At 41.6% G+C, this 13,831-nt stretch overlaps 1 protein-coding gene across 2 annotated transcripts in view; it reads right to left on the bottom strand.

Annotated features, from left to right (window-relative positions):
• gulp1a (GULP PTB domain containing engulfment adaptor 1a) overlaps positions 1–13,604 on the bottom strand; it is a 59,120-nt gene extending 45,516 nt beyond the window's left edge. For both annotated transcript variants that reach the window (XM_079731337.1, XM_079731334.1), the window contains exon 1: positions 13,512–13,604. The gene's annotated coding sequence lies outside the window, so the exon portion shown is untranslated. The remainder of the gene's footprint in view (positions 1–13,511) is intronic.
• Between the last annotated feature and the right edge of the window lie 227 nt (positions 13,605–13,831).

The raw sequence follows: 13,831 nt of genomic DNA, 5'->3' as shown, positions 1-13,831 counted from the left end.
CCATGCCGCACAGAGGTACGCTTTGGTACACGGTATGGTACTCTGTTGCTGTGAATAGCACCGGGCCATTACAGCTGCCCTCTGTTGGTGATGCAGAGAGACAAGCATCCGAACACATCGGATATGTTCCATTAAGGTTGGAGTGATACGTGATGCCGTCTTCTCAGATTAGGTTACTGCGGTATCCGCCTAGTTGCAGCTTTTCAATGTGCAAAACGATATTTTAGATATCAAAGTTCTTTGCCATAGCAGAGAAAGATTTTGGCGCTCGCACAGAAAGCCTGCAGAGTAATCGGCAGGTCATCAGCAAAGGTCAAAGCAGGTCAGTTTCCTATTGAGATAATTAAACTGTCTCTCAATCTTACAGAGAAATGGCTCTTTTTTTTTGGTGAAAATTGCCTCAGATTGGACATATTCTAATATATAACCTGGGGCCCAGATCAAAATGATTTGCAGGCCACCTGTTGAATAGACCTTGCATATGGCCACCTGCAACAGTCATTTTGGCTTTCTATTAAGGCGCACATCGTTCCAAAGTGACTTAGTGAATTCGGATACAGGTCATTAAGGTGCTTGTAGGGGTAAGTGTATCTAGCACTAGGATGCCTACAGGCACATGTGGAATACCTTCTACACCATCCCGCCCACACAACTACCTTTTTTCCCCTTTAAGATAACCTTCTTGTTTTTGTGTATCTATGCGTTATGGACAGGCCCTGTTATTAATGGCAATCTCTGCAACACTCCGGTGGTTGTTGTTATGGTCCAGTGCACCTGTGAATTTGTACAGGTAAACATACAAAAATAGTCTGACAGTCATTTAATGGCTTCCTCAACAAGGGCATGTCACTGCAAGGATATTCATACGATCCCATCGCGGTTGAGCTTGGGTGAATAAGGAAGGCACTCAATTTAAATAATGATTTCCACAAAGTGCTATTCCCCCTCTTTTCCTCCTTTCTGTTTATGGCCATCGACAGACCAAATGTGTTGAATTATGTTATATCATAAAAATGACAGGCAGAGATAATAGAAATGTGCGAGAGAGGTAGAGAGAGAGAGGCCGAGATAGAGCGAGAGACAAATGGAGAGAATAGAAAGCGACCGAACTGAAGTGTAGACCTACTTAATCTGTGGAAAACTGGGGTTGAGTGGGATATAATTCAGTAGCTATTTTCTTCTATAATTCCTCTCTTGGGGATAGGTATCCTGGCAGGCATGGCATTGTGCCACGGAGAGGGTGTCAGGGCCAGGCATCATCCAGACACAGTGGAGCAGGAGAACTCCTCTGTGACTAAGGCTGAATACCTAGCCTCCAGCAGAGACATAATCCATGGCTCTGGCTGTACCTCAGCGACTAGCACAAAGAGATGCTCCATGGCTTTACCTCAGCCCCTAGCAGAGAGACATGCTCCATGGCTGTACATCAGCCCCTAGCAGAGAGACATGCTCCATGGCTGTACCTCAGCCCCTAGCAGAGAGACATGCTCCATGGCTGTACCTCAGCCCCTAGCAGAGAGACATGCTCCATGGCTGTACCTCAGCCCCTAGCAGAGAGACATGCTCCATGGCTGTACCTCAGCCCCTAGCAGAGAGACATGCTCCATGGCTGTACCTCAGCCCCTAGCAGAGAGACATGCTCCATGGCTGTACCTCAGCCCCTAGCAGACAGACATGCTCCATGGCTGTACCTCAGCCCCTAGCAGAGAGATATGCTCCATGGCTGTACCTCAGCACCTAGCAGAGAGACATGCTCCATGGCTGTACCTCAGCCCCTAGCAGAAAGACATGCTCCATGGCTGTACCTCAGGCCCTAGCAGAGAGACATGCTCCATGGCTGTACCTCAGCCCCTAGCAGAGAGACATGCTCCATGGCTGTACCTCAGCCCCTAGCAGAGAGACATGCTCCATGGCTGTACCTCAGTGCCTAGCAGAGAGACATGCTCCATGGCTGTACCTCAGCCCCTAGCAGAGAGACATGCTCCATGGCTGTACCTCAGCCCCTAGCAGATAGACATGCTCCATGGCTGTACCTCAGCCCCTAGCAGACAGACATGCTCCATGGCTGTACCTCAGCCCCTAGCAGAGAGACATGCTCAATGGCTGTACCTCAGTGCCTAGCAGAGGCTCAGACCTTCCTCTTAGCTGGACCGACCTGTATAATATGCAAAGTGACATGTCATCTTTCTAGAACATATTGGCTGAATGCATGTATGAATGAATGCATGAATAAGTGAAACATTATGAATAAATGACGGAAACCGATTTTATTAATATAGACTTCTGCTAATTCCAATAGCAACAAATATTTTCTTTACTAGACTAGACATCAATCACTGCAATGTTTTTTCTCGATAGGTAAATCAGCATTGTATAATAGCTTGGCTCTACAAAACAATGACATTCAATTATTAAATGGAGCCGCATGCTCTAGCTGTGTTTGCAAAACGCTTCAGGGTTAGAAACCTTATGTCAGCAGTCTCCCTGTAAACATTATTGAGCAAGATGCCTCAATTCCTAGCTACTCAATAATGTCAAATGGTGTTAATGGTAATGATAGTGGTAAACATACAAATATATAATATCGACCGGTTTCTAGGCAACAACACAGCAGATAGGCACGCACAACCAGGGCGCAGAAAGCATCAGCAACTGATGGACAACCGTCAAATAATCAACAATTTGTTGTGCCGTTAACTTGCTTATCACAAAAGGCAGGGATAGAAACATTATACATATCAAGGGGTTCACCATCTTTAATAAAAACAAGATGGTATTGGAATTAAGTCTTTAAAGGAGACATATTATGGTGTTTTCCCAACAAGTAAACATAGTATTTGAGTTCCAGAAAACATGTTTTTGAAGCTGTTTGCTGGAAATAGCTTTTAGAAAAAAAAATATTGTCTACCGCTATTGCCCTCTGTTTCAGTCCCTTCAGAATGCGCTGTTTCTGGTGTCTGTAGCATTGATGCAAATGAGCTGCTGCCCATTGACCAATGAGCTGTCAGACTGAACCACAGCATGGAGGAGAAGGGATTGTTGCTGTTTGCTGACTCCTGGAGCTCTATATCTACATAATATAATATAACATAATAATATTATATACGGGTATTTATATAATATATCTAATATCACGGCCAAAAGCTATGTGCGCCTCAGATGATATTATGAAAAATAAAGACTGTGTCTGATGTCTCTGGTACTTAAAGACTCGTACTGGGGGATATCTCGGCCATGGTTGAGAAGAATTGGGAGGAAAAAACTTTGGCATTGACTCTCCGCGACATGGAGAAGAAAGGGATTGTACTCCGGGAGCTGAGCTGCCGGACTGCCTCCGAGCTCCCCGCGCCGGAGCTGCCAGACTGCAGTCCGACCTCCGTCGAAGCCGTCCGTGCGCAGTCCAGCGGTGTACTCCGGGAGCTGAACTGGCGCCGAAGCTAGGTGGCAGCTCCAGCGGACTAGCAGCTCCGGCGGACGAGCAGCTCCGGCTGGGGGAACTCGGCGGCAGTCCGGCAGCTCAGCTCCGGGAGTACAATACCTTTCTACTCCATGTCTCCTCCTCCTTCCGACTTCCGCCGAAGCTTCGGCGGCAGCTCCGGCAGGGGGAGCTCGGCGCCAGAGAAAGGGATTGGTCCCGGAGCTTAGCTGCAGGGCTAGCGCCGAGTTCCCCCCGCCGGAGCTGCTCGTCCACTGGTACACAAAATCTTAGCGATAGTCTGAGTGGAGGGGAGTGGGGAAGTGGGAGGTAATATTTAAATGCCCCCTTCCTACGTAGGAGGGGGCGCCGAAACTGACTCGCTCGTTTTGTAGCTGGAGGCAGGCTGATTCCAGAAATGTGTATCTCACTCAAAAAATCATGTACAGACTTTTTTCAAAGTTTGTATGCGTGTGGGAGCAACGTATACCCACAACAACACCCCAAATCCCAGGAAAAGTGCTGTTTTCATAATATGTCCCCTTTAAGAGCGCGGAATGGAGTCATTATATAATGTTATTTTATGCACTTACATTCTCTTTAATAGATACAGGCGTCCATCGAATACGCGTTGGCTATAATATCCTGTATTGGGCTAAACAACAGTTGGCCATTTGAACCTTGGATATCGGATATCCATTCTTTTTTAGGAATAACATAAGGATACGGGAATGTTTACCAATTAGTGTGAGTTACGTTTTAACTGTAATCTGTGTAGTAATCCAGATGTAAGTGACGTCATCTGCCAAAACTTTACATATACAATCAATGCACTTGACAAGTGCATTGATACATGTTATCATCAAAATAACTAGGAGGATTGATGCCCATATCTTTCATATATGCACAAGAAGTCCAAAATGAAGGGGTTGGGCTTTGACTGGAATAGGGGGGAATGCATTCAACATTTACTGTTTAATGCTCAACAAAGTGTGACATTGTTCTGTTGTCCTAACATGTCATCTAAAAGAGGTATTATGTGAATATTTAAACAATATTTGTTTAAAAGTTATAGGACTAAGAAATTACTTATTGAATGTCTCACAAAGGTCAGACGTAGAATGTAGCCTCCTTATCAAGTGAGTAGGCTATAGGCTGTGTCCATCGATCTGCCAAAAATATAATTATGAAGCATTGGAATCCTGAATTGAAAATTAAAATACCTAGGCCGACCAAATCAATGAATATCTGAATGTTCTCTCCAGTTGTAAAACACAGCATTAAAACGATTTTTGTGTGTGGACATAATGAGAGTTAATACACAATTTAGCTAAATAAGTGTTTTCATGATCGTGGCTTAAAAGCCTTAACAAAACTGTAATAAAATCTAGCAACTACAGTTGCATCGTTACTTTAGTACAGGCTCGGTTTGCAAATCATAACCAATTTAGTTGCATGGGTACAACACATCAATGTTGTCCATGGTAACTATAGATGCCCCACAGGGCGCATCAACGCCTCTTAATTAAACACTGCTTGTTCTGCGCAGAGACCCCCCCTGCTGTGTTAGTAACTGAACAGGCCGTAAAGAGTGACCAATTAGGAGAGGTTTAAATGGAGACAATCTCAAGGGGACACAGGGAACAGAGTTTAGACGGTTGTGACTTTAGTGTTGAAAACAAACAATGCTCCTATTGTATGGAGGCAAATAACTGCCATATGGTTTTGAAGAGATGTAAACACCATTGAATTAATGACATTGAAATATTTTATTTTGAAAACAAGGCCATCTGAATGTATCCATTTTGAATAGGCCTACAACTCTGTAAAGTGTATATGGCACTTCAAGTAAAATCAAATAAAAACTTTATTTTCAAAAAAGTGATTTCAAATATAATTTTTTCAATGTTCACTAATTCAGATACAAAAATGTAGGTTCCAGATATTGGAAATACAATATTCATTACTTCATATTCAAGTGGTCAAAATACAGTCCAGAAAATTCAAGCCATTAAAATTCAAACAGAAGTAGCAGGGCATGCCAAGGACAGGCCAAAGCAATCGAGATGGAATCGAAAGGCAAACCAGAAAGTCGACAAAATACCTGCCTGCTAGATTTTAAATGTAATTAGTCACAGTTCACAATGGGTCCCTGAGAAGAACTAAAGCTAGGGAAAGATTATAGGTGGTTGGATTTTATGAAGGCTATTTGAAGATAAAACCAGTTGCCTGTTTCCAGGCAAATTATATTCTCTTTAGATATGCTTTTAATGTATACACACCCCATACACTGAATTTGTTCTGCTCCTTTATGAAAACATGTTTGGGTTTGTTTGGGCAGAATGTGATCATGCAAAATTATGTGGATGATGATGATGATGATGATGATGATGATGATGACGATGATGATGATATCAACATCCAATTAAAATATATATATTTTTGTTTTTGTGTTAATGAAGCAGTTTGCTGTTGATCATTAAACGCAGCATTTAGCAGAGATAGCATTAGATGGAGCCAGTCAAGGTCAGATGTGTGCTGGAACGTAGCCCACGGGAGGGTGGTGACTCACTGGAGCTCAGAGCTCATCAGCACATGACAAATCCTTGCTCTGGGAGGATGAAGTTGTCATGCCAATTTAGAACCGTTCCAAACTTCACATGCTTACAGGTCAAAACTTTAAATTGTTCGGATAAATATCAATTTCAAAGATTGTTTTTATTATTTATCAGATGCCATTATCCAAAGAAAACATATATATTATTTTCAAACAACGTCATTAAGAAGCAGATAGGGGCTAGGGATTTTTGCGGAAGGATGCTTAGGGGTACACTTAACCTTCTGCTAGTAGGGCAAAAACCATTACCACTAGCCTTGACTTTCCTGTCCCTGGTAGACATAAAACATAAGAATAAATGATTGTTGATTTATTCTATTTCAAACATTAACTAACCCTTACCCTAATCACCAAATTTTACCAACAACACCACTAGTTCCAAAAATAATTACATTCATGCCAATAAAGGTGCACCCAAATAATTCTAATTTATCTAGAAATGGTAATTAACATCTCAGAGAATACGACCTCCAGGCGGATGGGGCAAAGATAAACACAAAAGAACAACTAATGAATAATGTACTCCACAGAGCATGCATTTCAGAATGCAGTGTTGGCCAAAAAATAGCAACAACACATAAACGTTTGAGGCCTGCTACACAGAGATATGCCGTCACACCGGGCATTAAGGAAGTGTGTGGGGGGGGGAATCCAGCCTTTCCCTGAAGCGCCTATGAAAGCCACAAAGCAGATAACTCACACCACTTCATTACCAGAAGATGGACAATGCCGTCAAAGTTGTCAGGAGAGGTTGATAAATTATAATGTTTAATGCGACTTCCCATTAAAGTCAATTTTACAAATCCATAAATGAAGGATCCATTATAGCTGCCCAGTTTTCACTGGCTAGTTTTCTTCTAACATGCGTGTGGTAGTTGCTATTTCCATTTAGCCATGCTTCATAACGTCTCCTCATGAAGTGAAGGAGGGCAACAGGGGCCGGATCAGTCAAGCAGAGCTCACAGAAGTAGTGCAGGATGTTTTGCGAAGGCTCCTATGGACCCAAGGCAGACTCCCTCACAGTTTGACAAGACAGATGTGCACCCTTCCCCCCTGCAGTTGGCTGGGATGATTAATCCATTTCTGTGCCAGTAAATCAGGAGACATACAGACGAAAAAGAAGGCAAGACATGAAAGGGCAGAAAACAACAAAGTTTTACGTTTTCAGACGAACAGAGGGTTGGCTGAGACGAATTGACAGCAACAATTTGCTCGGTTCTCTCAGCGAATGTTCCCAGAGTTAGCGTTGCAGAGCAACCGGATTTAACAGGTTATTCTGTCAAGTTGTGACACAATTGCTCGTTCCCTTTGGTCTGAGTGACATGTGTTTTTTTCAATGGTTTTGTCTTGGGAGGGGGAAGTCATTTGAATCTTTCATGACATGCTGGATCACTTCTTCTGTTGGATCCTGGCGGAGCAAGCTCTTGATGGGGCAACAGAGCGGTTGGCAGAATTCTGAGATTGCAAAAAATCTAATTATATAATAGACGATACTAAAAATAATCGATGGATTAATCAACTGTGAAAATTTGCAGCCCTAGTGAAACCCAAACCAAAACTGAATGATCAAACTCAGTTATAACCAAACAATATGCAAAAAAAGAAGGCCATGGAAGACTTGTCTCCAATGTTTTTCCCAAAGCAGAAGAAACATGCAAAAATATTCCCTTGCACAAACATAGTGTCTCAGTAGAGAATGTGAGACAGGGGAGGGTATTGATTTCTTGAAATCCGGACCTTCTAGATCTGGACAAGTCTCTGCACTGCACTAAATATAGGAACCATTACTATCAAGCTTTGTACAGCGAAGACAAGTGAACTCTGAAACTCCACGTTTCTTGTCCCATTTTATCTCTTCTTGTACACTAGGTGAGAGGAACATTTATCAAGGAATTACACTGTGCAAACACAATCTCATTAATCAATGTGAATAAGCCAGTAGGGTGAGGAGGATAATGTTGTTAATATTGGACAAGGTTCTGCACGTCCATGACACTACTAAGAACCCTGAGGTCAAAGGTTGATTATCAGACAATAGAGAATGACTGAAACCTATGCCTACATCAGTGTCAACATCGGTCAGACCGAAAAGGCCCTTCATCCAGAAAATATTATTCTTATTAAAATACAGACAGACAGACAGACAGACAGACAGGTAATGGTATACAAAACAGCAAACATGACAATTTTTTTTGGCACAATAATCAGTAAGTCTAGTATAGTGGGTTGATTTAAGATCTTGTTTTCTTGTCTTTTTGAGGGCCTTTGAAGCCCCTTGAGACTGCATCTGTGATAAAAGTGCTCTTAACCTACAATCAGGCTAATTTCTTTTCCCATTGCACAATGGAGCAAGGCGAAAAATAGACACAATTTAAAAGACAAAGGCAAAAAGGCAATGAAAATGATACCTGCTGATTTTTTGACCACCCTGAATGAATTATGAATAACTGTACTCTAAGTTTTACTTACATGTAAACCTATTACACAGACATACAGTGGTTTCTACAGTAGTAGATGCACTATAACTATAATTTACTTAAGATTAGAGGTACATTTAAAGCTGCTGTCCTCAAAAAATATTCCAACAGCATTTCTCTCACAAATGGATGACAGTTGGCTATAATTTCTAACAAATTACACTAAATATAAATAAATTACACTAAATTCTTAAAAGGTTACCTACAAGCACCTTTTCGTATTCCAGATATAGTGGTTACTTAGGAGATTCATCAGCCAAAGGCAGGTGTGTGTGCGTGTGCGTGTGTGTGTGTGTGTGTGTGTGTGTGTGTGTGTGTGTGTGTGTGTGTGTGTGTGTGTGTGAGACAAACAAATAGAGGGCTACATAAGGCTCTACTAATTTAATTGTGACCACTAGAGGGCAGACAATTTGTCAGACTAATGATCATGTTGAGCTCATGATCCAATATGGCTAAATGAGGGAAGGAACCCATTGGACAATTTTGTCATTTCATTTAAAAGGGTGTTTCTGACCTTGGGTCTTAGTTATTTTATAGCCATTTGATAAAATCTCCAATTTGCTGAAGGCATCTTCAGAAAACCATTGGACTCAAAATCCTGATTATTTTGTTTCTCCTGGGGTACAGAACAAATTCATTGTAACTGAATAGTTAAATCATAGTTCACCGTGCTGAGAGCACTTCAAATTATAAAGGAAGTTTAGCACCTATTTAACAAACAAAAAGGGAAAATCATCAAAACACAGACAAAGTCTTATGTAAAAGAACCACTTTAAAAAGTGGAATAACAAATCAAAGTTGGAAATTGTTGCACACGGTAACCTTGATAAAACCTGGACTAAATCAGTGTGTTTTCCCGGGGGAGGTGGGGGTACAGATGCAAGTCAATTTTAAAGAGACAGGTCTTCATTCTGTTGATAGTCTCATGCAGCCTGAGAGAAAAGGCTAAACGGTCCAACACTAACAGGACAGAGGAGGGTCAGGTTTGGATGACCTTGAGTCCTGCCAAAATCTGGCCAATCTTTCATTAACATCTTGGAATTCTCTCTCGCTCCCTCTCTCTTATAATCGTAATAAAGCATTGCCATTGGTTGAGATGGAGCAAACAGCGCAAGTTTGTAATGAATGGAAACAAATATTGGTAGTGCCAGGTCCGGCGTGTCTGGTAGTCCTTGGTGTCCTTGTTCTGGGAGAAGGTTCCCACGCTGGTCTGGGCCCTGCCATCCAGAGAACCGGGCCAAGATGGACTATTTATCATGATGGGAGTTCTCATTAAAAATATCTGCTGGCCCATTCCTCGTCCCTTTGGCAGATTTATTAACTTGTTCCCATTTGGTTTTTGGGTCTGATGCACCCAAGAACCACTACACAAAAGGTATTCGGAGATTTAAGTTTTTCTTGTAAAAGGTTCTCCTGAATTCTTCATTCAGTCTTCTTGTTTGGATAGCAAAAGAGTTTTGAGTTTGAGCGCTTCGTAATCAAATGGTGTGTGGGTAAGTATACTTTGGCTGCTTGTTTTTGGTTAGTGCTAAAGTTCCTCCTGGAATCTAGGCCAATTTACAATGCTAGCCTAACCAACCAATCATAATCCAATCCTTATTATGATCACTAATCTATAGTTAATGTGAGGTCACACGCATTCGGCAGCATTAACATTTTATTTCCAATCATTTAAATTGACTTGGGATAGACAGTGAACCATTGTTTTTATACTGTGTTTTTTTTCCTCTTGTATTATGAAAGCCATTTGGCAAGCCTGGTGGCTCTATAAAAGTGATTTATGCACATAAAGGGCTGTACACAGGCGCCATTTTCAATTGTAACTTCAAAGCACTGAATTCAAAGGCTACATCTTAATAGTGGACCAGTGCATTGTACATCGTTTTTTTATTGGACTATTACTAGCTTTTAGTCTGCGTGTGTGTGTCCCTCAATACTTGCGTTGAGACTCATATCATATGAACAACCGAAAAGGTTCACATCAAAGCAAGTTGAAGGAACATAAAACGTATACAAATATATTATGGAATGCCTGAACAGGAACAGGAAACAGATTGAGAAATGCACAGTACCGGCAGATACGCAACCACAGACTTGAGATGCCTTTATCCGTCCCTTGTTAAAGCTCAGTGATTAATTAAAATCTGTAATGATTAAGTGCAGAGAGGATAAATTCAATCAGAGATGAAAAACCCCCCCGAAGCTTTGACATTTGTTTGAGTGAGTCAACATCCAAGCCCCGAAAGCCCAAGAAAAAAATTAAAATCAATTAACTTGACCAACTGCTGAGTTTTCGGTGTGATTACCATTTTCTTCTGGCATTTTGATAAGAATAAGATAGCGTTAAGTATTTCTCCGCAACCTATCTACCTCCGTCCTACCGCCTTCAAATATACAATGACAGCTGATTAAACATAGTTAATTGATGGATTTAAGAATTAGGTCAAAGTGGCATCAGCGTTTGCGACTGACTGAGGACGCATTGCTGCAGGGCCAATGATGAACTTGTTGGAGAGAGTTGTGGCTGACAGTGAGGAATATGCGTATGGGTACTAGAGTAATGATGCTATCAGTCTCGCTGGGATCTGGCGGCGACAGATGAAGTGCGTGTGGAGGGAATAGTGAGTCGCTGGTTGATTCTGTGAAAGGTGTGGCGAGCACAGAATGCATGCGTTCACCACAGAGGGAGTGAATGCATGAATTCAGAGAGCAAACGCGTTGATCAGAGTGTAAATGCATTGATTCATCAGCCCAGTGAATGAATGAAACAATCAGATAGTGAAAGCATGAATTCAGAGATTGAATGCATTAATTAGAGAGTGAATGAATGCATGGAGTCATCGGCACAGGGAATGCATTGATTCATCAAAGAGTGAATGCAAGAATGAATCAGATAGTGAATGCATGAAGGCTGTTTGAGAGTTCGAGAGGGGAATACATACATTCATCAAAGTGCAACGATTTGTCAGTGAATTAATGATTTAATCAAATAGCGTATGCCTAAATTCATTGGTTGGCCAAATAATTCAGAGTTAATGCTTTATCAGATAGATGCATGACAAATGAATGCATTCATTTCAACAGGAATGAGGTCATTTACCAAAATATGAATGCATGAATTGATAGGAGAGTAAACTCATAGATCAATCTGATGCTGATACTTTGAATATAGTGTTGTCAAGATGATAATCAAAGTATTATTTGAAAAATAATGAAGCCCAAGGTTTACATGGTTCTGTTTTTAGGTGTAGTGTTAACTTTGCAGTGCATTTATGCATTTTGGTGATTGAACCATTTCAATGTATTAATCTGGTTACACAGATTCAAAACGTATTAAAAAGGGGCATTAGATGCCCCAGCTGCATTCAGAGAGGAAGGCTACAAAACCTACGAAAGGTCAAGCTTGAGATACCAAAACACACTGTTGTTTTTTAACTGTAAAAATCCATCGACATTTACCATTAGCAGTAAAGGTCATGACAAGCACCAACTTATCTCATTCAAAAAACACAACAGTAGTCTAAAAAAGCTTGTGGTTTGGAGAATGTCCACAAGTCATGTGATTGCAGAAACAGCACACTGCATTGGGCTGTAAGTGGGTATCGCTGAACGATAAACCTCCATAATCTTGGGGCGAGGGGTGGAGTTCTGCTGACATATAACTGATTCACATAACACATGGGGCCGTTTCAACCAGGAATCTCAGGAAAATTCTACACAATTAATATGCTGATGAAGGCTCAAGGCAAACTCCTGTTTTTGCTGATTCTGAAGAAAACAAGAGGCTTGCGTGGTGTATCCATAGAATACAGAATGATTATGGTCAGGTGACACATGTTTCCAAAGAAAATAATCCATCTACAGATGCAGGCCCACCATGAAGCAAAGTATCAAAAAAAATCATGTCAATTTAGTAATATAGTGAACTGTGAAATCTGTCCAATAATTTCTAACAATGCTTGAGATCTATATCAGCACAATGTCAGGAAATGCTCAAAACTCTTGCTCCCTCGTCCAATAATAGACGCAGACATAGACCAAAGAAAAACAGGAACTCTGGACTTGCATCTTGACAATGCATTTGGACAATCACAGAACTCCCAAAGACCTCCGCACGTCACTGCATGTTTGTATAGCCTCTCATGACAAGCTCACACAGCACAGGACTTTTGACCCGTTTCGACGGTATACTTTCATCCAGACGAATGTGTAGTGGCGTGAGGGAACCAATCAAATCAAAAAAAGGATCTAGGTTGGGAGTCTATAATCTGCGCTATCTGAGGAGCGACAACTTCTGCACAGTTCTCCGCACGACCTCACGTGTGTCGTGTCTGCGACACCTTCCTCTTCTTTCTCCCAATTCGTTTTCCTTTTTCTTTCATTGATTTTCTTTATGTAAGTGCGAGTAGAATTTGAAAAATCGGTATAATTTCAAGTTCCAGTTAGTTAGGAGACATTCTGCGATGTGTTTGCACACAGCGGTTGCGGTTCCAATGAGCGGATCTTTTGGAAATAATGTGCTGTTTTTTTTTATCTGGCATGTTTACCATACAGTAGAATACTGTTACGACAGCAGCGTGTTCTGCAAATCAGTCTTCAATCGGTCCAATAGAGCATTTAGGGTCTTGAATGTGGAGACTATTTCCCTCTCTCATAAGGTAAAGTATAAGACAGGCAAAGTGGAGGGGACAAGCTAGGCGAATATCTTCCAAATCCACCTTGCACTATCGACGAACTCTTAAAAACTTAATTGCATAACAAAGTTTCTCCTAGCATAATGACACTATGCTACAAAAGTGCACTTGCACCATTGGAAAGGGAAAACACATTTCAGTGGAATTTACACTCCGCACCTCGGTCGAGACTGGGAGAAAACGTTGCCCGTGGTGGGACCAGAGTGTGCGAAGCGACTACAACTAGACTCTCAAATAAATGTCTCCTGAGAGTGGAGATCCAATTCACAAACGTAAAAACCAAAAATAAAGTGAATGTTTGCGCCTACCTTGGAGCAAGATGAAGCCCAAACTGTCCCGCTGGAGAAAAAAAAATCGGTCCAGTTCAGTAAGCTCCACCACCACCACCACCACCACCAAGAAGGAGAAGAAACCACACACTCCTCTCCTCGGGCGCGTACACACACACATACACACGCTCCTCCTCACATCTCCTCGCGGCTGCTGCTATAAATTTGGTGACGTCAGCGTGCTCCGGGTCGCTGAGCGAAATGCACACGTCCTCCATATTGTATATACTGTGTGTGTGTACAGTGTATGTTTAATATTGATCTGTTTATAAGAGATAATGGATTTTTTATAATATCCC

This window comes from Pollachius pollachius (assembly GCF_949987615.1).
Source record: "Pollachius pollachius genome assembly, chromosome: 3".
NCBI classification, from domain to species: Eukaryota; Metazoa; Chordata; class Actinopteri; order Gadiformes; family Gadidae; genus Pollachius; species Pollachius pollachius.
Note: the sequence above shows the minus strand (reverse complement) of the source record. Positions and strands in the feature narration are given on the sequence as shown.